Source organism: Pleurodeles waltl, chromosome 6 (assembly GCF_031143425.1).
Source record: "Pleurodeles waltl isolate 20211129_DDA chromosome 6, aPleWal1.hap1.20221129, whole genome shotgun sequence".
Lineage (NCBI taxonomy): Eukaryota > Metazoa > Chordata > Amphibia > Caudata > Salamandridae > Pleurodeles > Pleurodeles waltl.
In genome coordinates, this window is record NC_090445.1 from 385,752,046 (window position 1) to 385,777,415 (window position 25,370).

The window sequence follows — 25,370 nt, forward strand, 5'->3', positions numbered from 1 at the left end:
AGTCTTTCATGGAGAGCCCAGAAGAATGTCTTTCCTTCAAGCATGGCCTTCTACTTAGTTTGGATATCTGGAAGGAATAGAAAGCAGCTCTTACTACTAAAGTGTCAGCTGTTTGAAGAGCCATTTATTTATGTCTGCCCTGCACTGACATATCCCTTCTGATGAGTAGTTTCCTGTAAATGTCTCAGATTGCAGAGATACTAACTACTGATATCCGTATCCTGAGTAATGTGAGTTCTTTAATATTCTCCTAAGAATATAGAGTTTTGCCACCTTCCACGAAAAGTGCCTTAAGAATGTAGTTTAATGTGTGCCTATATGTTGACATTCATAAGTACATAGGTTTCCACTCATACTCTGAAACTCACAGCTGGCCACATTCTGCCTTAAGACTACATATGGCACTCTGAGATATGGAAATCCTCCGGCTTTGTAGCTCAGTGGCAAAGCACGGATTTTTTGGAACCAGGGGACACGAGTTCAATCCTCATCAGGATCTTCTGTTTATCTTTTAAATCTTAACTCTTTTCAAGTTATTTCACCTAGGAACCACACCTCGTTTTAAGCTTGCTTATTGTCAACGTTCCCTTTTCTGCTTTTATCTTAGCAAGAAGACTTGAATAATACCAGAGAACTACGACTCATTCGTCTCCCCTTCCGATTGCCTGACAAACGCCTGACAAACGCTGTTCTCACCCTGCTAGGCAAAACCAGATAATAACTCAATGTTTACCGTCCCTTGGAAAGGTTGAGCGAGTATCTGACCTCTCTTTCTGCTCAATCTGCTTCCACATAACGAGCGTTATAGGGCTCGAGCAGTGGCACCTTGGAGATTTTAATTTCTTTCCTCTCAAAACACTATAGCTCCCAGATACCTCGGCTCTCAGGAAAATGAGGTGAATCCTCAAAACCCCAGCCACCACTCACCATAAACTTCCTTTTCTCATGCTCTCTGTTCAAATGATACAACTTATCTTGTACTTTAAGTGAAAGTGAATGCAGGCAGACTTGTTTGATAGATTTGGTGACCTTGATTGGTTGGGGTGGATAAAGAAGTGAACCTGGTGTCTCAAGAAGTAGAATCAGGATGGGGATGAGGAAAAGAGAAATTGAGCATGGACCACAATCACAGGTTAGAGAAATACGTGTCATGAATGAAATCATTTTAAAAAGTTGACTTCTAGCAGGCATTATTTTTCAAAATTGCAGACAAATTAAAAATGAATTTTGTATTGGAGGAACAATCACAGCACACAAGAGGTACAATCTACTTTAGAGGAATAGCATATTTGGCTAAGGCCTTTGTGTGATGATGCTATCCTTTTGCCATTTATATGAGTTATATTTTATTCAATTTGGTTGATCAACATTTTTTGCAGCTCTTCAATTTATGGCTATTCATGCGACTATACTGTTTTTATTATTCTTGTTATTTAGCAAATTTCTTTTTGAATACACTGATGTGAATGCATAGTTCACAAGTCAGCACATCATAATGCAGTGAAACGAATCGTCCCGAAGGCGATGTGATCCTAGGGACCCGGAGGAGTTAGACAGGAAGATTCTGAATAGAAGTAAATAATCTTTAGCAAGCGCCATCTTTAATCTGAGTTTAATTTTTCCTTTCATTGAAATGATTTAAAAAAGATAATGCAGTTGCTCCAGGTGAGGCTCAAACTCACAACCTCGGCATGGCTCAGTGCAAGTACTGCTGTATAAGTACCGCGCGCTAACCGATTGCGCCACTGGAGCTCACACATACACCATGAGTCCAACTGCGCCACCTAGAGGTGACTTAGTAGACGACAGGATCGTCATCAACATACCGTATGCAAGATCAGCTCACATGCAAACATGTTACCCTGATTACTACAATTACAGTGGAACCGGAAAAGATTCTATAATTGTCCTGTAACATAAAATTCAGTCTTTTGAAAACCACATTCAATTATATCTCGTCAGTTCCGACAAAGTCTAGGGGAATCTAATTGTTATGTCTCATAAGCACAAAGTAGGAATTTAGCCAGAAAATGATATGTTGGACCCAAGTTGGGGGAAGGTGGGTAGTTGGATATCTTACTTCAACTGTTTTCATTTTAGCTACAGACTAGTGTCAACAGAGTACCTCGTGTGTACAAATGCTTTAAATCCTGTTCCAGGGTGGATGAAGTGGGTGAGTGGTTAAGGTGGCGGACTGCCCATACAGTGTGCTCTGCATGTGTGGATACAAATCCCACCATCGTCAAAGTCCGATCATGTTGGTTTTTGAAGGTCAGCACTGCTCCCAGTATAATTACGCTCTCTTTCGAGACACATCCAGAAATCGTTAGATGATCCCATCTGGCTAATCCATTGTAGCAAATACATTAAATAAAATAGAGGGTGTTGTGTTTATTAGAAAGTTAGTCTTTCATGGAGAGCCCAGAAGAATGTCTTTCCTTCAAGCATGGCCTTCTACTTAGTTTGGATATCTGGAAGGAATAGAAAGCAGCTCTTACTACTAAAGTGTCAGCTGTTTGAAGAGCCATTTATTTATGTCTGCCCTGCACTGACATATCCCTTCTGATGAGTAGTTTCCTGTAAATGTCTCAGATTGCAGAGATACTAACTACTGATATCCATATCCTGAGTAATGTGAGTACTTTAATATTCTCCTAAGAATATAGAGTTTTGCCACCTTCCACGAAAAGTGCCTTAAGAATGTAGTTTAATGTGTGCCTATATGTTGACATTCATAAGTACATAGGTTTCCACTCATACTCTGAAACTCACAGCTGGCCACATTCTGCCTTAAGACTACATATGGCACTCTGAGATATGGAAAACCTCCGGCTTTGTAGCTCGGTGGCAAAGCACGGATTTTTTGGAACCAGGGGACACGAGTTCAATCCTCATCAGGATCTTCTGTTTATCTTTTAAATCTTAACTCTTTTCAAGTTATTTCACCTAGGAATCACACCTCGTTTTGAGCTTGCTTATTGTCAACGTTCCCTTTTCTGCTTTTATCTTAGCAAGAAGACTTGAATAATACCAGAGAACTACGACTCATTCGTCTCCCCTTCCATTGCCTGACAAACGCCTGACAAACGCTGTTCTCACCCTGCTAGGCAAAACCAGATAATAACTCAATGTTTACCGTCCCTTGGAAAGGTTGAGCGAGTATCTGACCTCTCTTTCTGCTCAATCTGCTTCCACATAACGAGCGTTATAGGGCTCGAGCAGTGGCACCTTGGAGATTTTAATTTATTTCCTCTCAAAACACTATAGCTCCCAGATACCTCGGCTCTCAGGAAAATGAGGTGAATCCTCAAAACCCCAGCCACCACTCACCATAAACTTCCTTTTCTCATGCTCTCTGTTCAAATGATACAACTTATCTTGTACTTAAAGTGAAAGTGAATGCAGGCAGACTTGTTTGATAGATTTGGTGACCTTGATTGGTTGGGATGGATAAAGAAGTGAACCTGGTGTCTCAAGAAGTAGAATCAGGATGGGGATGAGGAAAAGAGAAATTGAGCATGGACCACAATCACAGGTTAGAGAAATACGTGTCATGAATGAAATCATTTTAAAAAGTTGACTTCTAGCAGGCATTATTTTTCAAAATTGCAGACAAATTAAAAATGAATTTTGTATTGGAGGAACAATCACAGCACACAAGAGGTACAATCTACTTTAGAGGAATAGCATATTTGGCTAAGGCCTTTGTGTGATGATGCTATCCTTTTGCCATTTATATGAGTTATATTTTATTCAATTTGGTTGATCAACATTTTTTGCAGCTCTTCAATTTATGGCTATTCATGCGACTATACTGTTTTTATTATTCTTGTTATTTAGCAAATTTCTTTTTGAATACACTGATGTGAATGCATAGTTCACAAGTCAGCACATCATAATGCAGTGAAACGAATCGTCCCGAAGGTGATGTGATCCTAGGGACCCGGAGGAGTTAGACAGGAAGATTCTGAATAGAAGTGAATAATCTTTAGCAAGCGCCATCTTTAATCTGAGTTTAATTTTTCCTTTCATTGAAATGATTTAAAAAAGTTAATGCTGTTGCTCCAGGTGAGGCTCGAACTCACAACCTCGGCATGGCTCAGTGCAAGTACTGCTGTATAAGTACCGCGCGCTAACCGATTGCGCCACTGGAGCTCACACATACACCATGAGTCCAACTGCGCCACCTAGAGGTGACTTAGTAGACGACAGGATCGTCATCAACATACCGTATGCAAGATCAGCTCACATGCAAACATGTTACCCTGATTACTACAATTACAGTGGAACCGGAAAAGATTCTATAATTGTCCTGTAACATAAAATTCAGTCTTTTGAAAACCACATTCAATTATATCTTGTCAGTTCCGACAAAGTCTAGGGGAATCTAATTGTTATGTCTCATAAGCACAAAGGAGGAATTTAGCCAGAAAATGATATGTTGGACCCAAGTTGGGGGAAGGTGGGTAGTTGGATATCTTACTTCAACTGTTTTCATTTTAGCTACAGACTAGTGTCAACAGAGTACCTCGTGTGTACAAATGCTTTAAATCATGTTACAGGGTGGATGAAGTGGGTGAGTGGTTAAGGTGGCGGACTGCCCATACAGTGTGCTCTGCATGTGTGGATACAAATCCCACCATCGTCAAAGTCCGATCATGTTGGTTTTTGAAGGTCAGCACTGCTCCCAGTATAATTACGCTCTCTTTCGAGACACATCCAGAAATCGTTAGATGATCCCATCTGGCTAATCCATTGTAGCAAATACATTAAATAAAATAGAGGGTTTTGTGTTTATTAGAAAGTTAGTCTTTCATGGAGAGCCCAGAAGAATGTCTTTCCTTCAAGCATGGCCTTCTACTTAGTTTGGATATCTGGAAGGAATAGAAAGCAGCTCTTACTACTAAAGTGTCAGCTGTTTGAAGAGCCATTTATTTATGTCTGCCCTGCACTGACATATCCCTTCTGATGAGCAGTTTCCTGTAAATGTCTCAGATTGCAGAGATACTAACTACTGATATCCATATCCTGAGTAATGTGAGTACTTTAATATTCTCCTAAGAATATAGAGTTTTGCCACCTTCCAAGAAAAGTGCCTTAAGAATGTAGTTTAATTTGTGCCTATATGTTGACATTCATAAGTACATAGGCTTCCACTCATACTCTGAAAGTCACAGCTGGCCACATTCTGCCTTAAGACTACATATGGCACTCTGAGATCGGAAACCGTCTGGCTTTGTAGCTCAGTGGCAAAGCACTAATTTTTTGGAACCAGGGGACACGAGTTCAATCCTCATCAGGGTCTTCTGTTTATCTTTTAAATCTTAACTCTTTTCAAGTTATTTCACCTAGGAATCACACCTCGTTTTAAGCTTGCTTATTGTCAACGTTCCCTTTTCTACTTTTATCTTAGCAAGAAGACTTGAATAATACCAGAGAACTACGACTCATTCGTCTCCCCTTCCGATTGCCTGACAAACGCCTGACAAACGCTGTTCTCACCCTGCTAGGCAAAACCAGATAATAACTCAATGTTTACCGTCCCTTGGAAAGGTTGAGCGAGTATCTGACCTCTCTTTCTGCTCAATCTGCTTCCACATAACGAGCGTTATAGGGCTCGAGCAGTGGCACCTTGGAGATTTTAATTTCTTTCCTCTCAAAACACTATAGCTCCCAGATACCTCGGCTCTCAGGAAAATGAGGTGAATCCTCAAAACCCCAGCCACCACTCACCATAAACTTCCTTTTCTCATGCTCTCTGTTCAAATGATACAACTTATCTTGTACTTAAAGTGAAAGTGAATGCAGGCAGACTTGTTTGATAGATTTGGTGACCTTGATTGGTTGGGGTGGATAAAGAAGTGAACCTGGTGTCTCAAGAAGTAGAATCAGGATGGGGATGAGGAAAAGAGAAATTGAGCATGGACCACAATCACAGGTTAGAGAAATACGTGTCATGAATGAAATCATTTTAAAAAGTTGACTTCTAGCAGGCATTATTTTTCAAAATTGCAGACAAATTAAAAATGAATTTAGTATTGGAGGAACAATCACAGCACACAAGAGGTACAATCTACTTTAGAGGAATAGCATATTTGGCTAAGGCCTTTGTGTGATGATGCTATCCTTTTGCCATTTATATGAGTTATATTTTATTCAATTTGGTTGATCAACATTTTTTGCAGCTCTTCAATTTATGGCTATTCATGCGACTATACTGTTTTTATTATTCTTGTTATTTAGCAAATTTCTTTTTGAATACACTGATGTGAATGCATAGTTCACAAGTCAGCACATCATAATGCAGTGAAACGAATCGTCCCGAAGGTGATGTGATCCTAGGGACCCGGAGGAGTCAGACAGGAAGATTCTGAATAGAAGTGAATAATCTTTAGCAAGCGCCATCTTTAATCTGAGTTTAATTTTTCCTTTCAGTGTAATGATTTAAAAAAGATAATGCAGTTGCTCGAGGTGAGGCTCGAACTCACAACCTCGGCATGGCTCAGTGCAAGTATTGCTGTATAAGTACCGCGCGCTAATCGATTGCGCCACTGGAGCTCACACATACACCATGAGTCCAACTGCGCCACCTAGAGGTGACTTAGTAGACGACAGGATCGTCATCAACATACCGTATGCAAGATCAGCTCACATGCAAACATGTTACCCTGATTACTACAATTACAGTGGAACCGGAAAAGATTCTATAATTGTCCTGTAACATAAAATTCAGTCTTTTGAAAACCACATTCAATTATATCTCGTCAGTTCCGACAAAGTCTAGAGGAATCTAATTGTTATGTCTCATAAGCACAAAGGAGGAATTTAGCCAGAAAATGATATGTTGGACCCAAGTTGGGGGAAGGTGGGTAGTTGGATATCTTACTTCAACTGTTTTAATTTTAGCTACAGACTAGTGTCAACAGAGTACCTCATGTTAACAAATGCTTTAAATCCTGTTACAGGGTGGATGAAGTGGGTGAGTGGTTAAGGTGGCGGACTGCCCATACAGTGTGCTCTGCATGTGTGGATACAAATCCCACCATCGTCAAAGTCCGATCATGTTGGTTTTTGAAGGTCAGCACTGCTCCCAGTATAATTACGCTCTCTTTCGAGACACATCCAGAAATCGTTAGATGATCCCATCTGGCTAATCCATTGTAGCAAATACATTAAATAAAATAGAGGGTGTTGTGTTTATTAGAAAGTTAGTCTTTCATGGAGAGCCCAGAAGAATGTCTTTCCTTCAAGCATGGCCTTCTACTTAGTTTATATATCTGGAAGGAATAGAAAGCAGCTCTTACTACTAAAGTGTCAGCTGTTTGAAGAGCCATTTATTTATGTCTGCCCTGCACTGACATATCCCTTCTGATGAGTAGTTTCCTGTAAATGTCTCAGATTGCAGAGATACTAACTACTGATATCCGTATCCTGAGTAATGTGAGTTCTTTAATATTCTCCTAAGAATATAGAGTTTTGCCACCTTCCACGAAAAGTGCCTTAAGAATGTAGTTTAATGTGTGCCTATATGTTGACATTCATAAGTACATAGGTTTCCACTCATACTCTGAAACTCACAGCTGGCCACATTCTGCCTTAAGACCACATATGGCACTCTGAGATATGGAAATCCTCCGGCTTTGTAGCTCAGTGGCAAAGCACGGATTTTTTGGAACCAGGGGACACGAGTTCAATCCTCATCAGGATCTTCTGTTTATCTTTTAAATCTTAACTCTTTTCAAGTTATTTCACCTAGGAACCACACCTCGTTTTAAGCTTGCTTATTGTCAACGTTCCCTTTTCTGCTTTTATCTTAGCAAGAAGACTTGAATAATACCAGAGAACTACGACTCATTCGTCTCCCCTTCCGATTGCCTGACAAACGCCTGACAAACGCTGTTCTCACCCTGCTAGGCAAAACCAGATAATAACTCAATGTTTACCGTCCCTTGGAAAGGTTGAGCGAGTATCTGACCTCTCTTTCTGCTCAATCTGCTTCCACATAACGAGCGTTATAGGGCTCGAGCAGTGGCACCTTGGAGATTTTAATTTCTTTCCTCTCAAAACACTATAGCTCCCAGATACCTCGGCTCTCAGGAAAATGAGGTGAATCCTCAAAACCCCAGCCACCACTCACCATAAACTTCCTTTTCTCATGCTCTCTGTTCAAATGATACAACTTATCTTGTACTTTAAGTGAAAGTGAATGCAGGCAGACTTGTTTGATAGATTTGGTGACCTTGATTGGTTGGGGTGGATAAAGAAGTGAACCTGGTGTCTCAAGAAGTAGAATCAGGATGGGGATGAGGAAAAGAGAAATTGAGCATGGACCACAATCACAGGTTAGAGAAATACGTGTCATGAATGAAATCATTTTAAAAAGTTGACTTCTAGCAGGCATTATTTTTCAAAATTGCAGACAAATTAAAAATGAATTTTGTATTGGAGGAACAATCACAGCACACAAGAGGTACAATCTACTTTAGAGGAATAGCATATTTGGCTAAGGCCTTTGTGTGATGATGCTATCCTTTTGCCATTTATATGAGTTATATTTTATTCAATTTGGTTGATCAACATTTTTTGCAGCTCTTCAATTTATGGCTATTCATGCGACTATACTGTTTTTATTATTCTTGTTATTTAGCAAATTTCTTTTTGAATACACTGATGTGAATGCATAGTTCACAAGTCAGCACATCATAATGCAGTGAAACGAATCGTCCCGAAGGCGATGTGATCCTAGGGACCCGGAGGAGTTAGACAGGAAGATTCTGAATAGAAGTAAATAATCTTTAGCAAGCGCCATCTTTAATCTGAGTTTAATTTTTCCTTTCATTGAAATGATTTAAAAAAGATAATGCAGTTGCTCCAGGTGAGGCTCAAACTCACAACCTCGGCATGGCTCAGTGCAAGTACTGCTGTATAAGTACCGCGCGCTAACCGATTGCGCCACTGGAGCTCACACATACACCATGAGTCCAACTGCGCCACCTAGAGGTGACTTAGTAGACGACAGGATCGTCATCAACATACCGTATGCAAGATCAGCTCACATGCAAACATGTTACCCTGATTACTACAATTACAGTGGAACCGGAAAAGATTCTATAATTGTCCTGTAACATAAAATTCAGTCTTTTGAAAACCACATTCAATTATATCTCGTCAGTTCCGACAAAGTCTAGGGGAATCTAATTGTTATGTCTCATAAGCACAAAGTAGGAATTTAGCCAGAAAATGATATGTTGGACCCAAGTTGGGGGAAGGTGGGTAGTTGGATATCTTACTTCAACTGTTTTCATTTTAGCTACAGACTAGTGTCAACAGAGTACCTCGTGTGTACAAATGCTTTAAATCCTGTTCCAGGGTGGATGAAGTGGGTGAGTGGTTAAGGTGGCGGACTGCCCATACAGTGTGCTCTGCATGTGTGGATACAAATCCCACCATCGTCAAAGTCCGATCATGTTGGTTTTTGAAGGTCAGCACTGCTCCCAGTATAATTACGCTCTCTTTCGAGACACATCCAGAAATCGTTAGATGATCCCATCTGGCTAATCCATTGTAGCAAATACATTAAATAAAATAGAGGGTGTTGTGTTTATTAGAAAGTTAGTCTTTCATGGAGAGCCCAGAAGAATGTCTTTCCTTCAAGCATGGCCTTCTACTTAGTTTGGATATCTGGAAGGAATAGAAAGCAGCTCTTACTACTAAAGTGTCAGCTGTTTGAAGAGCCATTTATTTATGTCTGCCCTGCACTGACATATCCCTTCTGATGAGTAGTTTCCTGTAAATGTCTCAGATTGCAGAGATACTAACTACTGATATCCATATCCTGAGTAATGTGAGTACTTTAATATTCTCCTAAGAATATAGAGTTTTGCCACCTTCCACGAAAAGTGCCTTAAGAATGTAGTTTAATGTGTGCCTATATGTTGACATTCATAAGTACATAGGTTTCCACTCATACTCTGAAACTCACAGCTGGCCACATTCTGCCTTAAGACTACATATGGCACTCTGAGATATGGAAAACCTCCGGCTTTGTAGCTCGGTGGCAAAGCACGGATTTTTTGGAACCAGGGGACACGAGTTCAATCCTCATCAGGATCTTCTGTTTATCTTTTAAATCTTAACTCTTTTCAAGTTATTTCACCTAGGAATCACACCTCGTTTTGAGCTTGCTTATTGTCAACGTTCCCTTTTCTGCTTTTATCTTAGCAAGAAGACTTGAATAATACCAGAGAACTACGACTCATTCGTCTCCCCTTCCATTGCCTGACAAACGCCTGACAAACGCTGTTCTCACCCTGCTAGGCAAAACCAGATAATAACTCAATGTTTACCGTCCCTTGGAAAGGTTGAGCGAGTATCTGACCTCTCTTTCTGCTCAATCTGCTTCCACATAACGAGCGTTATAGGGCTCGAGCAGTGGCACCTTGGAGATTTTAATTTCTTTCCTCTCAAAACACTATAGCTCCCAGATACCTCGGCTCTCAGGAAAATGAGGTGAATCCTCAAAACCCCAGCCACCACTCACCATAAACTTCCTTTTCTCATGCTCTCTGTTCAAATGATACAACTTATCTTGTACTTAAAGTGAAAGTGAATGCAGGCAGACTTGTTTGATAGATTTGGTGACCTTGATTGGTTGGGGTGGATAAAGAAGTGAACCTGGTGTCTCAAGAAGTAGAATCAGGATGGGGATGAGGAAAAGAGAAATTGAGCATGGACCACAATCACAGGTTAGAGAAATACGTGTCATGAATGAAATCATTTTAAAAAGTTGACTTCTAGCAGGCATTATTTTTCAAAATTGCAGACAAATTAAAAATGAATTTTGTATTGGAGGAACAATCACAGCACACAAGAGGTACAATCTACTTTAGAGGAATAGCATATTTGGCTAAGGCCTTTGTGTGATGATGCTATCCTTTTGCCATTTATATGAGTAATATTTTATTCAATTTGGTTGATCAACATTTTTTGCAGCTCTTCAATTTATGGCTATTCATGCGACTATACTGTTTTTATTATTCTTGTTATTTAGCAAATTTCTTTTTGAATACACTGATGTGAATGCATAGTTCACAAGTCAGCACATCATAATGCAGTGAAACGAATCGTCCCGAAGGCGATGTGATCCTAGGGACCCGGAGGAGTCAGACAGGAAGATTCTGAATAGAAGTGAATAATCTTTAGCAAGCGCCATCTTTAATCTGAGTTTAATTTTTCCTTTCAGTGTAATGATTTAAAAAAGATAATGCAGTTGCTCGAGGTGAGGCTCGAACTCACAACCTCGGCATGGCTCAGTGCAAGTATTGCTGTATAAGTACCGCGCTAATCGATTGCGCCACTGGAGCTCACACATACATCATGAGTCCAACTGCGTGACCTAGAGGTGACTTAATAGACGACAGGATCGTCATCAACATACCGTATGCAAGATCAGCTCACATGCAAACATGTTACCCTGATTACTACAATTACAGTGGAACCGGAAAAGATTCTATAAATGTCCTGTAACATAAAATTCAGTCTTTTGAAAACCACATTCAATTATATCTCGTCAGTTCCGACAAAGTCTAGGGGAATCTAATTGTTATGTCTCATAAGCACAAAGGAGGAATTTAGCCAGAAAATGATATGTTGGACCCAAGTTGGGGGAAGGTGGGTAGTTGGATATCTTACTTCAACTGTTTTCATTTTAGCTACAGACTAGTGTCAACAGAGTACCTCGTGTGTACAAATGCTTTAAATCATGTTACAGGGTGGATGAAGTGGGTGAGTGGTTAAGGTGGCGGACTGCCCATACAGTGTGCTCTGCATGTGTGGATACAAATCCCACCATCGTCAAAGTCCGATCATGTTGGTTTTTGAAGGTCAGCACTGCTCCCAGTATAATTACGCTCTCTTTCGAGACACATCCAGAAATCGTTAGATGATCCCATCTGGCTAATCCATTGTAGCAAATACATTAAATAAAATAGAGGGTGTTGTGTTTATTAGAAAGTTAGTCTTTCATGGAGAGCCCAGAAGAATGTCTTTCCTTCAAGCATGGCCTTCTACTTAGTTTGGATATCTGGAAGGAATAGAAAGCAGCTCTTACTACTAAAGTGTCAGCTGTTTGAAGAGCCATTTATTTATGTCTGCCCTGCACTGACATATCCCTTCTGATGAGCAGTTTCCTGTTTATGTCTCAGATTGCAGAGATACTAACTACTGATATCCATATCCTGAGTAATGTGAGTACTTTAATATTCTCCTAAGAATATAGAGTTTTGCCACCTTCCAACAAAAGTGCCTTAAGAATGTAGTTTAATTTGTGCCTATATGTTGACATTCATAAGTACATAGGCTTCCACTCATACTCTGAAAGTCACAGCTGGCCACATTCTGCCTTAAGACTACATATGGCACTCTGAGATCGGAAACCGTCTGGCTTTGTAGCTCAGTGGCAAAGCACTAATTTTTTGGAACCAGGGGACACGAGTTCAATCCTCATCAGGGTCTTCTGTTTATCTTTTAAATCTTAACTCTTTTCAAGTTATTTCACCTAGGAATCACACCTCGTTTTAAGCTTGCTTATTGTCAACGTTCCCTTTTCTGCTTTTATCTTAACAAGAAGACTTGAATAATACCAGAGAACTACGACTCATTCGTCTCCCCTTCCGATTGCCTGACAAACGCTGTTCTCACCCTGCAAGGCAAAACCAGATAATAACTCAATGTTTACCGTCCCTTGGAAAGGTTGAGCGAGTATCTGACCTCTCTTTCTGCTCAATCTGCTTCCACATAACGAGCGTTATAGGGCTCGAGCAGTGGCACCTTGGAGATTTTAATTTCTTTCCTCTCAAAACACTATAGCTCCCAGATACCTCGGCTCTCAGGAAAATGAGGTGAATCCTCAAAACCCCAGCCACCACTCACCATAAACTTCCTTTTCTCATGCTCTCTGTTCAAATGATACAACTTATCTTGTACTTAAAGTGAAAGTGAATGCAGGCAGACTTGTTTGATAGATTTGGTGACCTTGATTGGTTGGGATGGATAAAGAAGTGAACCTGGTGTCTCAAGAAGTAGAATCAGGATGGGGATGAGGAAAAGAGAAATTGAGCAGGGACCACAATCACAGGTTAGAGAAATACGTGTCATGAATGAAATCATTTTAAAAAGTTGACTTCTAGCAGGCATTATTTTTCAAAATTGCAGACAAATTAAAAATGAATTTTGTATTGGAGGAACAATCACAGCACACAAGAGGTACAATCTACTTTAGAGGAATAGCATATTTGGCTAAGGCCTTTGTGTGATGATGCTATCCTTTTGCCATTTATATGAGTTATATTTTATTCAATTTGGTTGATCAACATTTTTTGCAGCACTTCAATTTATGGCTATTCATGCGACTATACTGTTTTTATTATTCTTGTTATTTAGCAAATTTATTTTTGAATACACTGATGTGAATGCATAGTTCACAAGTCAGCACATCATAATGCAGTGAAACGAATCGTCCCGAAGGTGATGTGATCCTAGGGACCCGGAGGAGTTAGACAGGAAGATTCTGAATAGAAGTAAATAATCTTTAGCAAGCGCCATCTTTAATCTGAGTTTAATTTTTCCTTTCATTGAAATGATTTAAAAAAGTTAATGCAGTTGCTCCAGGTGAGGCTCGAACTCACAACCTCGGCATGGCTCAGTGCAAGTACTGCTGTATAAGTACCGCGCGCTAACCGATTGCGCCACTGGAGCTCACACATACACCATGAGTCCAACTGCGCCACCTAGAGGTGACTTAGTAGACGACAGGATCGTCATCAACATACCGTATGCAAGATCAGCTCACATGCAAACATGTTACCCTGATTACTACAATTACAGTGGAACCGGAAAAGATTCTATAATTGTCCTGTAACATAAAATTCAGTCTTTTGAAAACCACATTCAATTATATCTTGTCAGTTCCGACAAAGTCTAGGGGAATCTAATTGTTATGTCTCATAAGCACAAAGGAGGAATTTAGCCAGAAAATGATATGTTGGACCCAAGTTGGGGGAAGGTGGGTAGTTGGATATCTTACTTCAACTGTTTTCATTTTAGCTACAGACTAGTGTCAACAGAGTACCTCATGTGTACAAATGCTTTAAATCCTGTTACAGGGTGGATGAAGTGGGTGAGTGGTTAAGGTGGCGGACTGCCCATACAGTGTGCTCTGCATGTGTGGATACAAATCCCTCCATCGTCAAAGTCCGATCATGTTGGTTTTTGAAGGTCAGCACTGCTCCCAGTATAATCACGCTCTCTTTCGAGACACATCCAAAAATCGTTAGATGATCCCATCTGGCTAATCCATTGTAGCAAATACATTAAATAAAATAGAGGGTGTTGTGTTTATTAGAAAGTTAGTCTTTCATGGAGAGCCCAGAAGAATGTCTTTCCTTCAAGCATAGCCTTCAACTTAGTTTGGATATCTGGAAGGAATAGAAAGCAGCTCTTACTACTAAAGTGTCAGCTGTTTGAAGAGCCATTTATTTATGTCTGCCCTGCACTGACATATCCCTTCTGATGAGTAGTTTCCTGTAAATGTCTCAGATTGCAGAGATACTAACTACTGATATCCATATCCTGAGTAATGTGAGTTCTTTAATATTCTCCTAAGAATATAGAGTTTTGCCACCTTCCACGAAAAGTGCCTTAAGAATGTAGTTTAATGTGTGCCTATATGTTGACATTCATAAGTACATAGGTTTCCACTCATACTCTGAAACTCACAGCTGGCCACATTCTGCCTTAAGACTACATATGGCACTCTGAGATATGGAAATCCTCCGGCTTTGTAGCTCAGTGGCAAAGCACTGATTTTTTGGAACCAGGGGACACGAGTTCAATCCTCATCAGGATCTTCTGTTTATCTTTTAAATCTTAACTCTTTTCAAGTTATTTCACCTAGGAATCACACCTCGTTTTAAGCTTGCTTATTGTCAACGTTCCCTTTTCTACTTTTATCTTAGCAAGAAGACTTGAATAATACCAGAGAACTACGACTCATTCGTCTCCCCTTCCGATTGCCTGACAAACGCCTGACAAACGCTGTTCTCACCCTGCTAGGCAAAACCAGATAATAACTCAATGTTTACCGTCCCTTGGAAAGGTTGAGCGAGTATCTGACCTCTCTTTCTGCTCAATCTGCTTCCACATAACGAGCGTTATAGGGCTCGAGCAGTGGCACCTTGGAGATTTTAATTTCTTTCCTCTCAAAACACTATAGCTCCCAGATACCTCGGCTCTCAGGAAAATGAGGTGAATCCTCAAAACCCCAGCCACCACTCACCATAAACTTCCTTTTCTCATGCTCTCTGTTCAAATGATACAACTTATCTTGTACTTAAAGTGAAAGTGAATGCAGGCAGACTTGTTTGATAGATTTGGTGACCTTGATTGGTTGGGATGGATAAAGAAGTGAACCTGGTGTCTCAAGAAGTAGAATCAGGATGGGGATGAGGAAAAGAGAAATTGAGCAGGGACCACAATCACAGGTTAGAGAAATACGTGTCATGAATGAAATCATTTTAAAAAGTTGACTTCTAGCAGGCATTATTTTTCAAAATTGCAGACAAATTAAAAATGAATTTTGTATTGGAGGAACAATCACAGCACACAAGAGGTACAATCTACTTTAGAGGAATAGCATATTTGGCTAAGGCCTTTGTGTGATGATGCTATCCTTTTGCCATTTATATGAGTTATATTTTATTCAATTTGGTTGATCAACATTTTTTGCAGCACTTCAATTTATGGCTATTCATGCGACTATACTGTTTTTATTATTCTTGTTATTTAGCAAATTTATTTTTGAATACACTGATGTGAATGCATAGTTCACAAGTCAGCACATCATAATGCAGTGAAACGAATCGTCCCGAAGGTGATGTGATCCTAGGGACCCGGAGGAGTTAGACAGGAAGATTCTGAATAGAAGTAAATAATCTTTAGCAAGCGCCATCTTTAATCTGAGTTTAATTTTTCCTTTCATTGAAATGATTTAAAAAAGTTAATGCAGTTGCTCCAGGTGAGGCTCGAACTCACAACCTCGGCATGGCTCAGTGCAAGTACTGCTGTATAAGTACCGCGCGCTAACCGATTGCGCCACTGGAGCTCACACATACACCATGAGTCCAACTGCGCCACCTAGAGGTGACTTAGTAGACGACAGGATCGTCATCAACATACCGTATGCAAGATCAGCTCACATGCAAACATGTTACCCTGATTACTACAATTACAGTGGAACCGGAAAAGATTCTATAATTGTCCTGTAACATAAAATTCAGTCTTTTGAAAACCACATTCAATTATATCTTGTCAGTTCCGACAAAGTCTAGGGGAATCTAATTGTTATGTCTCATAAGCACAAAGGAGGAATTTAGCCAGAAAATGATATGTTGGACCCAAGTTGGGGGAAGGTGGGTAGTTGGATATCTTACTTCAACTGTTTTCATTTTAGCTACAGACTAGTGTCAACAGAGTACCTCATGTGTACAAATGCTTTAAATCCTGTTACAGGGTGGATGAAGTGGGTGAGTGGTTAAGGTGGCGGACTGCCCATACAGTGTGCTCTGCATGTGTGGATACAAATCCCTCCATCGTCAAAGTCCGATCATGTTGGTTTTTGAAGGTCAGCACTGCTCCCAGTATAATCACGCTCTCTTTCGAGACACATCCAAAAATCGTTAGATGATCCCATCTGGCTAATCCATTGTAGCAAATACATTAAATAAAATAGAGGGTGTTGTGTTTATTAGAAAGTTAGTCTTTCATGGAGAGCCCAGAAGAATGTCTTTCCTTCAAGCATAGCCTTCAACTTAGTTTGGATATCTGGAAGGAATAGAAAGCAGCTCTTACTACTAAAGTGTCAGCTGTTTGAAGAGCCATTTATTTATGTCTGCCCTGCACTGACATATCCCTTCTGATGAGTAGTTTCCTGTAAATGTCTCAGATTGCAGAGATACTAACTACTGATATCCATATCCTGAGTAATGTGAGTTCTTTAATATTCTCCTAAGAATATAGAGTTTTGCCACCTTCCACGAAAAGTGCCTTAAGAATGTAGTTTAATGTGTGCCTATATGTTGACATTCATAAGTACATAGGTTTCCACTCATACTCTGAAACTCACAGCTGGCCACATTCTGCCTTAAGACTACATATGGCACTCTGAGATATGGAAATCCTCCGGCTTTGTAGCTCAGTGGCAAAGCACTGATTTTTTGGAACCAGGGGACACGAGTTCAATCCTCATCAGGATCTTCTGTTTATCTTTTAAATCTTAACTCTTTTCAAGTTATTTCACCTAGGAATCACACCTCGTTTTAAGCTTGCTTATTGTCAACGTTCCCTTTTCTGCTTTTATCTTAACAAGAAGACTTGAATAATACCAGAGAACTACGACTCATTCGTCTCCCCTTCCGATTGCCTGACAAACGCTGTTCTCACCCTGCAAGGCAAAACCAGATAATAACTCAATGTTTACCGTCCCTTGGAAAGGTTGAGCGAGTATCTGACCTCTCTTTCTGCTCAATCTGCTTCCACATAACGAGCGTTATAGGGCTCGAGCAGTGGCACCTTGGAGATTTTAATTTCTTTCCTCTCAAAACACTATAGCTCCCAGATACCTCGGCTCTCAGGAAAATGAGGTGAATCCTCAAAACCCCAGCCACCACTCACCATAAACTTCCTTTTCTCATGCTCTCTGTTCAAATGATACAACTTATCTTGTACTTAAAGTGAAAGTGAATGCAGGCAGACTTGTTTGATAGATTTGGTGACCTTGATTGGTTGGGATGGATAAAGAAGTGAACCTGGTGTCTCAAGAAGTAGAATCAGGATGGGGATGAGGAAAAGAGAAATTGAGCAGGGACCACAATCACAGGTTAGAGAAATACGTGTCATGAATGAAATCATTTTAAAAAGTTGACTTCTAGCAGGCATTATTTTTCAAAATTGCAGACAAATTAAAAATGAATTTTGTATTGGAGGAACAATCACAGCACACAAGAGGTACAATCTACTTTAGAGGAATAGCATATTTGGCGAAGGCCTTTGTGTGATGATGCTATCCTTTTGCCATTTATTTGAGTTATATTTTATTCAATTTGGTTGATCAACATTTTTTGCAGCTCTTCAATTTATGGCTATTCATACGACTATACTGTTTTTATTATTCTTGTTATTTAGCAAATTTATTTTTGAATACACTGATGTGAATGCATAGTTCACAAGTCAGCACATCATAATGCAGTGAAACGAATCGTCCCGAAGGTGATGTGATCCTAGGGACCCGGAGGAGTTAGACAGGAAGATTCTGAATAGAAGTGAATAATCTTTAGCAAGCGCCATCTTTAATCTGAGTTTAATTTTTCCTTTCATTGAAATGATTTAAAAAAGTTAATGCAGTTGCTCCAGGTGAGGCTCGAACTCACAACCTCGGCATGGCTCAGTGCAAGTACTGCTGTATAAGTACCGCGCGCTAACCGATTGCGCCACTGGAGCTCACACATACACCATGAGTCCAACTGCGCCACCTAGAGGTGACTTAGTAGACGACAGGATCGTCATCAACATACCGTATGCAAGATCAGCTCACATGCAAACATGTTACCCTGATTACTACAATTACAGTGGAACCGGAAAAGATTCTATAATTGTCCTGTAACATAAAATTCAGTCTTTTGAAAACCACATTCAATTATATCTTGTCAGTTCCGACAAAGTCTAGGGGAATCTAATTGTTATGTCTCATAAGCACAAAGGAGGAATTTAGCCAGAAAATGATATGTTGGACCCAAGTTGGGGGAAGGTGGGTAGTTGGATATCTTACTTCAACTGTTTTCATTTTAGCTACAGACTAGTGTCAACAGAGTACCTCGTGTGTACAAATGCTTTAAATCATGTTACAGGGTGGATGAAGTGGGTGAGTGGTTAAGGTGGCGGACTGCCCATACAGTGTGCTCTGCATGTGTGGATACAAATGCCACCATCGTCAAAGTCCGATCATGTTGGTTTTTGAAGGTCAGCACTGCTCCCAGTATAATTACGCTCTCTTTCGAGACACATCCAGAAATCGTTAGATGATCCCATCTGGCTAATCCATTGTAGCAAATACATTAAATAAAATAGAGGGTTTTGTGTTTATTAGAAAGTTAGTCTTTCATGGAGAGCCCAGAAGAATGTCTTTCCTTCAAGCATGGCCTTCTACTTAGTTTGGATATCTGGAAGGAATAGAAAGCAGCTGTTACTACTAAAGTGTCAGCTGTTTGAAGAGCCATTTATTTATGTCTGCCCTGCACTGACATATCCCTTCTGATGAGCAGTTTCCTGTAAATGTCTCAGATTGCAGAGATACTAACTACTGATATCCATATCCTGAGTAATGTGAGTACTTTAATATTCTCCTAAGAATATAGAGTTTTGCCACCTTCCAAGAAAAGTGCCTTAAGAATGTAGTTTAATTTGTGCCTATATGTTGACATTCATAAGTACATAGGCTTCCACTCATACTCTGAAAGTCACAGCTGGCCACATTCTGCCTTAAGACTACATATGGCACTCTGAGATCGGAAACCGTCTGGCTTTGAAGCTCAGTGGCAAAGCACTAATTTTTTGGAACCAGGGGACACGAGTTCAATCCTCATCAGGGTCTTCTGTTTATCTTTTAAATCTTAACTCTTTTCAAGTTATTTCACCTAGGAATCACACCTCGTTTTAAGCTTGCTTATTGTCAACGTTCCCTTTTCTACTTTTATCTTAGCAAGAAGACTTGAATAATACCAGAGAACTACGACTCATTCGTCTCCCCTTCCGATTGCCTGACAAACGCCTGACAAACGCTGTTCTCACCCTGCTAGGCAAAACCAGATAATAACTCAATGTTTACCGTCCCTTGGAAAGGTTGAGCGAGTATCTGACCTCTCTTTCTGCTCAATCTGCTTCCACATAACGAGCGTTATAGGGCTCGAGCAGTGGCACCTTGGAGATTTTAATTTCTTTCCTCTCAAAACACTATAGCTCCCAGATACCTCGGCTCTCAGGAAAATGAGGTGAATCCTCAAAACCCCAGCCACCACTCACCATAAACTTCCTTTTCTCATGCTCTCTGTTCAAATGATACAACTTATCTTGTACTTAAAGTGAAAGTGAATGCAGGCAGACTTGTTTGATAGATTTGGTGACCTTGATTGGTTGGGGTGGATAAAGAAGTGAACCTGGTGTCTCAAGAAGTAGAATCAGGATGGGGATGAGGAAAAGAGAAATTGAGCATGGACCACAATCACAGGTTAGAGAAATACGTGTCATGAATGAAATCATTTTAAAAAGTTGACTTCTAGCAGGCATTATTTTTCAAAATTGCAGACAAATTAAAAATGAATTTAGTATTGGAGGAACAATCACAGCACACAAGAGGTACAATCTACTTTAGAGGAATAGCATATTTGGCTAAGGCCTTTGTGTGATGATGCTATCCTTTTGCCATTTATATGAGTTATATTTTATTCAATTTGGTTGATCAACATTTTTTGCAGCTCTTCAATTTATGGCTATTCATGCGACTATACTGTTTTTATTATTCTTGTTATTTAGCAAATTTCTTTTTGAATACACTGATGTGAATGCATAGTTCACAAGTCAGCACATCATAATGCAGTGAAACGAATCGTCCCGAAGGTGATGTGATCCTAGGGACCCGGAGGAGTCAGACAGGAAGATTCTGAATAGAAGTGAATAATCTTTAGCAAGCGCCATCTTTAATCTGAGTTTAATTTTTCCTTTCAGTGTAATGATTTAAAAAAGATAATGCAGTTGCTCGAGGTGAGGCTCGAACTCACAACCTCGGCATGGCTCAGTGCAAGTATTGCTGTATAAGTACCGCGCGCTAATCGATTGCGCCACTGGAGCTCACACATACACCATGAGTCCAACTGCGCCACCTAGAGGTGACTTAGTAGACGACAGGATCGTCATCAACATACCGTATGCAAGATCAGCTCACATGCAAACATGTTACCCTGATTACTACAATTACAGTGGAACCGGAAAAGATTCTATAATTGTCCTGTAACATAAAATTCAGTCTTTTGAAAACCACATTCAATTATATCTCGTCAGTTCCGACAAAGTCTAGAGGAATCTAATTGTTATGTCTCATAAGCACAAAGGAGGAATTTAGCCAGAAAATGATATGTTGGACCCAAGTTGGGGGAAGGTGGGTAGTTGGATATCTTACTTCAACTGTTTTAATTTTAGCTACAGACTAGTGTCAACAGAGTACCTCGTGTGTACAAATGCTTTAAATCCTGTTACAGGGTGGATGAAGTGGGTGAGTGGTTAAGGTGGCGGACTGCCCATACAGTGTGCTCTGCATGTGTGGATACAAATCCCACCATCGTCAAAGTCCGATCATGTTGGTTTTTGAAGGTCAGCACTGCTCCCAGTATAATTACGCTCTCTTTCGAGACACATCCAGAAATCGTTAGATGATCCCATCTGGCTAATCCATTGTAGCAAATACATTAAATAAAATAGAGGGTGTTGTGTTTATTAGAAAGTTAGTCTTTCATGGAGAGCCCAGAAGAATGTCTTTCCTTCAAGCATGGCCTTCTACTTAGTTTGGATATCTGGAAGGAATAGAAAGCAGCTCTTACTACTAAAGTGTCAGCTGTTTGAAGAGCCATTTATTTATGTCTGCCCTGCACTGACATATCCCTTCTGATGAGTAGTTTCCTGTAAATGTCTCAGATTGCAGAGATACTAACTACTGATATCCATATCCTGAGTAATGTGAGTTCTTTAATATTCTCCTAAGAATATAGAGTTTTGCCACCTTCCACGAAAAGTGCCTTAAGAATGTAGTTTAATGTGTGCCTATATGTTGACATTCATAAGTACATAGGTTTCCACTCATACTCTGAAACTCACAGCTGGCCACATTCTGCCTTGAGACTACATATGGCACTCTGAGATATGGAAATCCTCCGGCTTTGTAGCTCAGTGGCAAAGCACGGATTTTTTGGAACCAGGGGACACGAGTTCAATCCTCATCAGGATCTTCTGTTTATCTTTTAAATCTTAACTCTTTTCAAATTATTTCACCTAGGAATCACACCTCGTTTTAAGCTTGCTTATTGTCAACGTTCCCTTTTCTGCTTTTATCTTAGCAAGAAGACTTGAATAATACCAGAGAACTACGACTCATTCGTCTCCCCTTCCGATTGCCTGACAAACGCCTGACAAACGCTGTTCTCACCCTGCTAGGCAAAACCAGATAATAACTCAATGTTTACCGTCCCTTGGAAAGGTTGAGCGAGTATCTGACCTCTCTTTCTGCTCAATCTGCTTGCACATAACGAGCGTTATAGGGCTCGAGCAGTGGCACCTTGGAGATTTTAATTTCTTTCCTCTCAAAACACTATAGCTCCCAGATACCTCGGCTCTCAGGAAAATGAGGTGAATCCTCAAAACCCCAGCCACCTCTCACCATAAACTTCCTTTTCTCATGCTCTCTGTTCAAATGATACAACTTATCTTGTACTTAAAGTGAAAGTGAATGCAGGCAGACTTGTTTGATAGATTTGGTGACCTTGATTGGTTGGGGTGGATAAAGAAGTGAACCTGGTGTCTCAAGAAGTAGAATCAGGATGGGGATGAGGAAAAGAGAAATTGAGCATGGACCACAATCACAGGTTAGAGAAATACGTGTCATGAATGAAATCATTTTAAAAAATTGACTTCTAGCAGGCATTATTTTTCAAAATTGCAGACAAATTAAAAATGAATTTTGTATTGGAGGAACAATCACAGCACACAAGAGGTTCAATCTACTTTAGAGGAATAGCATAATTGGCTAAGGCCTTTGTGTGATGATGCTATCCTTTTGCCATTTATATGAGTTATATTTTATTCAATTTGGTTGATCAACATTTTTTGCAGCTCTTCAATTTATGGCTATTCATGCGACTATACTGTTTTTATTATTCTTGTTATTTAGCAAATTTCTTTTTGAATACACTGATGTGAATGCATAGTTCACAAGTCAGCACATCATAATGCAGTGAAACGAATCGTCCCGAAGGCGATGTGATCCTAGGGACCCGGAGGAGTTAGACAGGAAGATTCTGAATAGAAGTAAATAATCTTTAGCAAGCGCCATCTTTAATCTGAGTTTAATTTTTCCTTTCATTGAAATGATTTAAAAAAGATAATGCAGTTTCTCCAGGTGAGGCTCAAACTCACAACCTCGGCATGGCTCAGTGCAAGTACTGCTGTATAAGTACCGCGCGCTAACCGATTGCGCCACTGGAGCTCACACATACACCATGAGTCCAACTGCGCCACCTAGAGGTGACTTAGTAGACGACAGGATCGTCATCAACATACCGTATGCAAGATCAGCTCACATGCAAACATGTTACCCTGATTACTACAATTACAGTGGAACCGGAAAAGATTCTATAATTGTCCTGTAACATAAAATTCAGTCTTTTGAAAACCACATTCAATTATATCTCGTCAGTTCCGACAAAGTCTAGGGGAATCTAATTGTTATGTCTCATAAGCACAAAGTAGGAATTTAGCCAGAAAATGATATGTTGGACCCAAGTTGGGGGAAGGTGGGTAGTTGGATATCTTACTTCAACTGTTTTCATTTTAGCTACAGACTAGTGTCAACAGAGTACCTCGTGTGTACAAATGCTTTAAATCCTGTTCCAGGGTGGATGAAGTGGGTGAGTGGTTAAGGTGGCGGACTGCCCATACAGTGTGCTCTGCATGTGTGGATACAAATCCCACCATCGTCAAAGTCCGATCATGTTGGTTTTTGAAGGTCAGCACTGCTCCCAGTATAATTACGCTCTCTTTCGAGACACATCCAGAAATCGTTAGATGATCCCATCTGGCTAATCCATTGTAGCAAATACATTAAATAAAATAGAGGGTGTTGTGTTTATTAGAAAGTTAGTCTTTCATGGAGAGCCCAGAAGAATGTCTTTCCTTCAAGCATGGCCTTCTACTTAGTTTGGATATCTGGAAGGAATAGAAAGCAGCTCTTACTACTAAAGTGTCAGCTGTTTGAAGAGCCATTTATTTATGTCTGCCCTGCACTGACATATCCCTTCTGATGAGTAGTTTCCTGTAAATGTCTCAGATTGCAGAGATACTAACTACTGATATCCATATCCTGAGTAATGTGAGTACTTTAATATTCTCCTAAGAATATAGAGTTTTGCCACCTTCCACGAAAAGTGCCTTAAGAATGTAGTTTAATGTGTGCCTATATGTTGACATTCATAAGTACATAGGTTTCCACTCATACTCTGAAACTCACAGCTGGCCACATTCTGCCTTAAGACTACATATGGCACTCTGAGATATGGAAAACCTCCGGCTTTGTAGCTCGGTGGCAAAGCACGGATTTTTTGGAACCAGGGGACACGAGTTCAATCCTCATCAGGGTCTTCTGTTTATCTTTTAAATCTTAACTCTTTTCAAGTTATTTCACCTAGGAATCACACCTCGTTTTAAGCTTGCTTATTGTCAACGTTCCCTTTTCTGCTTTTATCTTAGCAAGAAGACTTGAATAATACCAGAGAACTACGACTCATTCGTCTCCCCTTCCGATTGCCTGACAAACGCCTGACAAACGCTGTTCTCACCCTGCTAGGCAAAACCAGATAATAACTCAATGTTTACCGTCCCTTGGAAAGGTTGAGCGAGTATCTGACCTCTCTTTCTGCTCAATCTGCTTCCACATAACGAGCGTTATAGGGCTCGAGCAGTGGCACCTTGGAGATTTTAATTTCTTTCCTCTCAAAACACTATAGCTCCCAGATACCTCGGCTCTCAGGAAAATGAGGTGAATCCTCAAAACCCCAGCCACCACTCACCATAAACTTCCTTTTCTCATGCTCTCTGTTCAAATGATACAACTTATCTTGTACTTAAAGTGAAAGTGAATGCAGGCAGACTTGTTTGATAGATTTGGTGACCTTGATTGGTTGGGGTGGATAAAGAAGTGAACCTGGTGTCTCAAGAAGTAGAATCAGGATGGGGATGAGGAAAAGAGAAATTGAGCATGGACCACAATCACAGGTTAGAGAAATACGTGTCATGAATGAAATCATTTTAAAAAGTTGACTTCTAGCAGGCATTATTTTTCAAAATTGCAGACAAATTAAAAATGAATTTTGTATTGGAGGAACAATCACAGCACACAAGAGGTACAATCTACTTTAGAGGAATAGCATATTTGGCTAAGGCCTTTGTGTGATGATGCTATCCTTTTGCCATTTATATGAGTTATATTTTATTCAATTTGG

The 25,370-nt window shown here is 40.1% G+C and overlaps 9 non-coding genes across 9 annotated transcripts; all 9 read right to left on the minus strand.

The window, feature by feature from the left end:
- Nucleotides 1–1,657: 1,657 nt before the first annotated feature.
- On the minus strand, nucleotides 1,658–1,752 carry TRNAI-UAU (transfer RNA isoleucine (anticodon UAU)). Its single transcript has 2 exons — nucleotides 1,715–1,752; nucleotides 1,658–1,693 (listed from the first exon to the last, which is right to left on the minus strand). It is a non-coding gene; the product is annotated as a tRNA-Ile (tRNA).
- Nucleotides 1,753–4,060: 2,308 nt separating this feature from the next.
- On the minus strand, nucleotides 4,061–4,155 carry TRNAI-UAU (transfer RNA isoleucine (anticodon UAU)). The gene is made up of 2 exons: nucleotides 4,118–4,155; nucleotides 4,061–4,096 (listed from the first exon to the last, which is right to left on the minus strand). It is a non-coding gene; the product is annotated as a tRNA-Ile (tRNA).
- Nucleotides 4,156–6,463: 2,308 nt separating this feature from the next.
- Nucleotides 6,464–6,558, minus strand: TRNAI-UAU (transfer RNA isoleucine (anticodon UAU)). The gene is made up of 2 exons: nucleotides 6,521–6,558; nucleotides 6,464–6,499 (listed from the first exon to the last, which is right to left on the minus strand). It is a non-coding gene; the product is annotated as a tRNA-Ile (tRNA).
- Nucleotides 6,559–8,867: 2,309 nt separating this feature from the next.
- Nucleotides 8,868–8,962, minus strand: TRNAI-UAU (transfer RNA isoleucine (anticodon UAU)). Its single transcript has 2 exons — nucleotides 8,925–8,962; nucleotides 8,868–8,903 (listed from the first exon to the last, which is right to left on the minus strand). It is a non-coding gene; the product is annotated as a tRNA-Ile (tRNA).
- Nucleotides 8,963–13,660: 4,698 nt separating this feature from the next.
- Nucleotides 13,661–13,755, minus strand: TRNAI-UAU (transfer RNA isoleucine (anticodon UAU)). The gene is made up of 2 exons: nucleotides 13,718–13,755; nucleotides 13,661–13,696 (listed from the first exon to the last, which is right to left on the minus strand). It is a non-coding gene; the product is annotated as a tRNA-Ile (tRNA).
- A 2,309-nt stretch (nucleotides 13,756–16,064) lies between these two features.
- Nucleotides 16,065–16,159, minus strand: TRNAI-UAU (transfer RNA isoleucine (anticodon UAU)). Its single transcript has 2 exons — nucleotides 16,122–16,159; nucleotides 16,065–16,100 (listed from the first exon to the last, which is right to left on the minus strand). It is a non-coding gene; the product is annotated as a tRNA-Ile (tRNA).
- A 2,298-nt stretch (nucleotides 16,160–18,457) lies between these two features.
- TRNAI-UAU (transfer RNA isoleucine (anticodon UAU)) lies at nucleotides 18,458–18,552 on the minus strand. Its single transcript has 2 exons — nucleotides 18,515–18,552; nucleotides 18,458–18,493 (listed from the first exon to the last, which is right to left on the minus strand). It is a non-coding gene; the product is annotated as a tRNA-Ile (tRNA).
- Nucleotides 18,553–20,860: 2,308 nt separating this feature from the next.
- TRNAI-UAU (transfer RNA isoleucine (anticodon UAU)) lies at nucleotides 20,861–20,955 on the minus strand. The gene is made up of 2 exons: nucleotides 20,918–20,955; nucleotides 20,861–20,896 (listed from the first exon to the last, which is right to left on the minus strand). It is a non-coding gene; the product is annotated as a tRNA-Ile (tRNA).
- Nucleotides 20,956–23,264: 2,309 nt separating this feature from the next.
- On the minus strand, nucleotides 23,265–23,359 carry TRNAI-UAU (transfer RNA isoleucine (anticodon UAU)). Its single transcript has 2 exons — nucleotides 23,322–23,359; nucleotides 23,265–23,300 (listed from the first exon to the last, which is right to left on the minus strand). It is a non-coding gene; the product is annotated as a tRNA-Ile (tRNA).
- Between the last annotated feature and the right edge of the window lie 2,011 nt (nucleotides 23,360–25,370).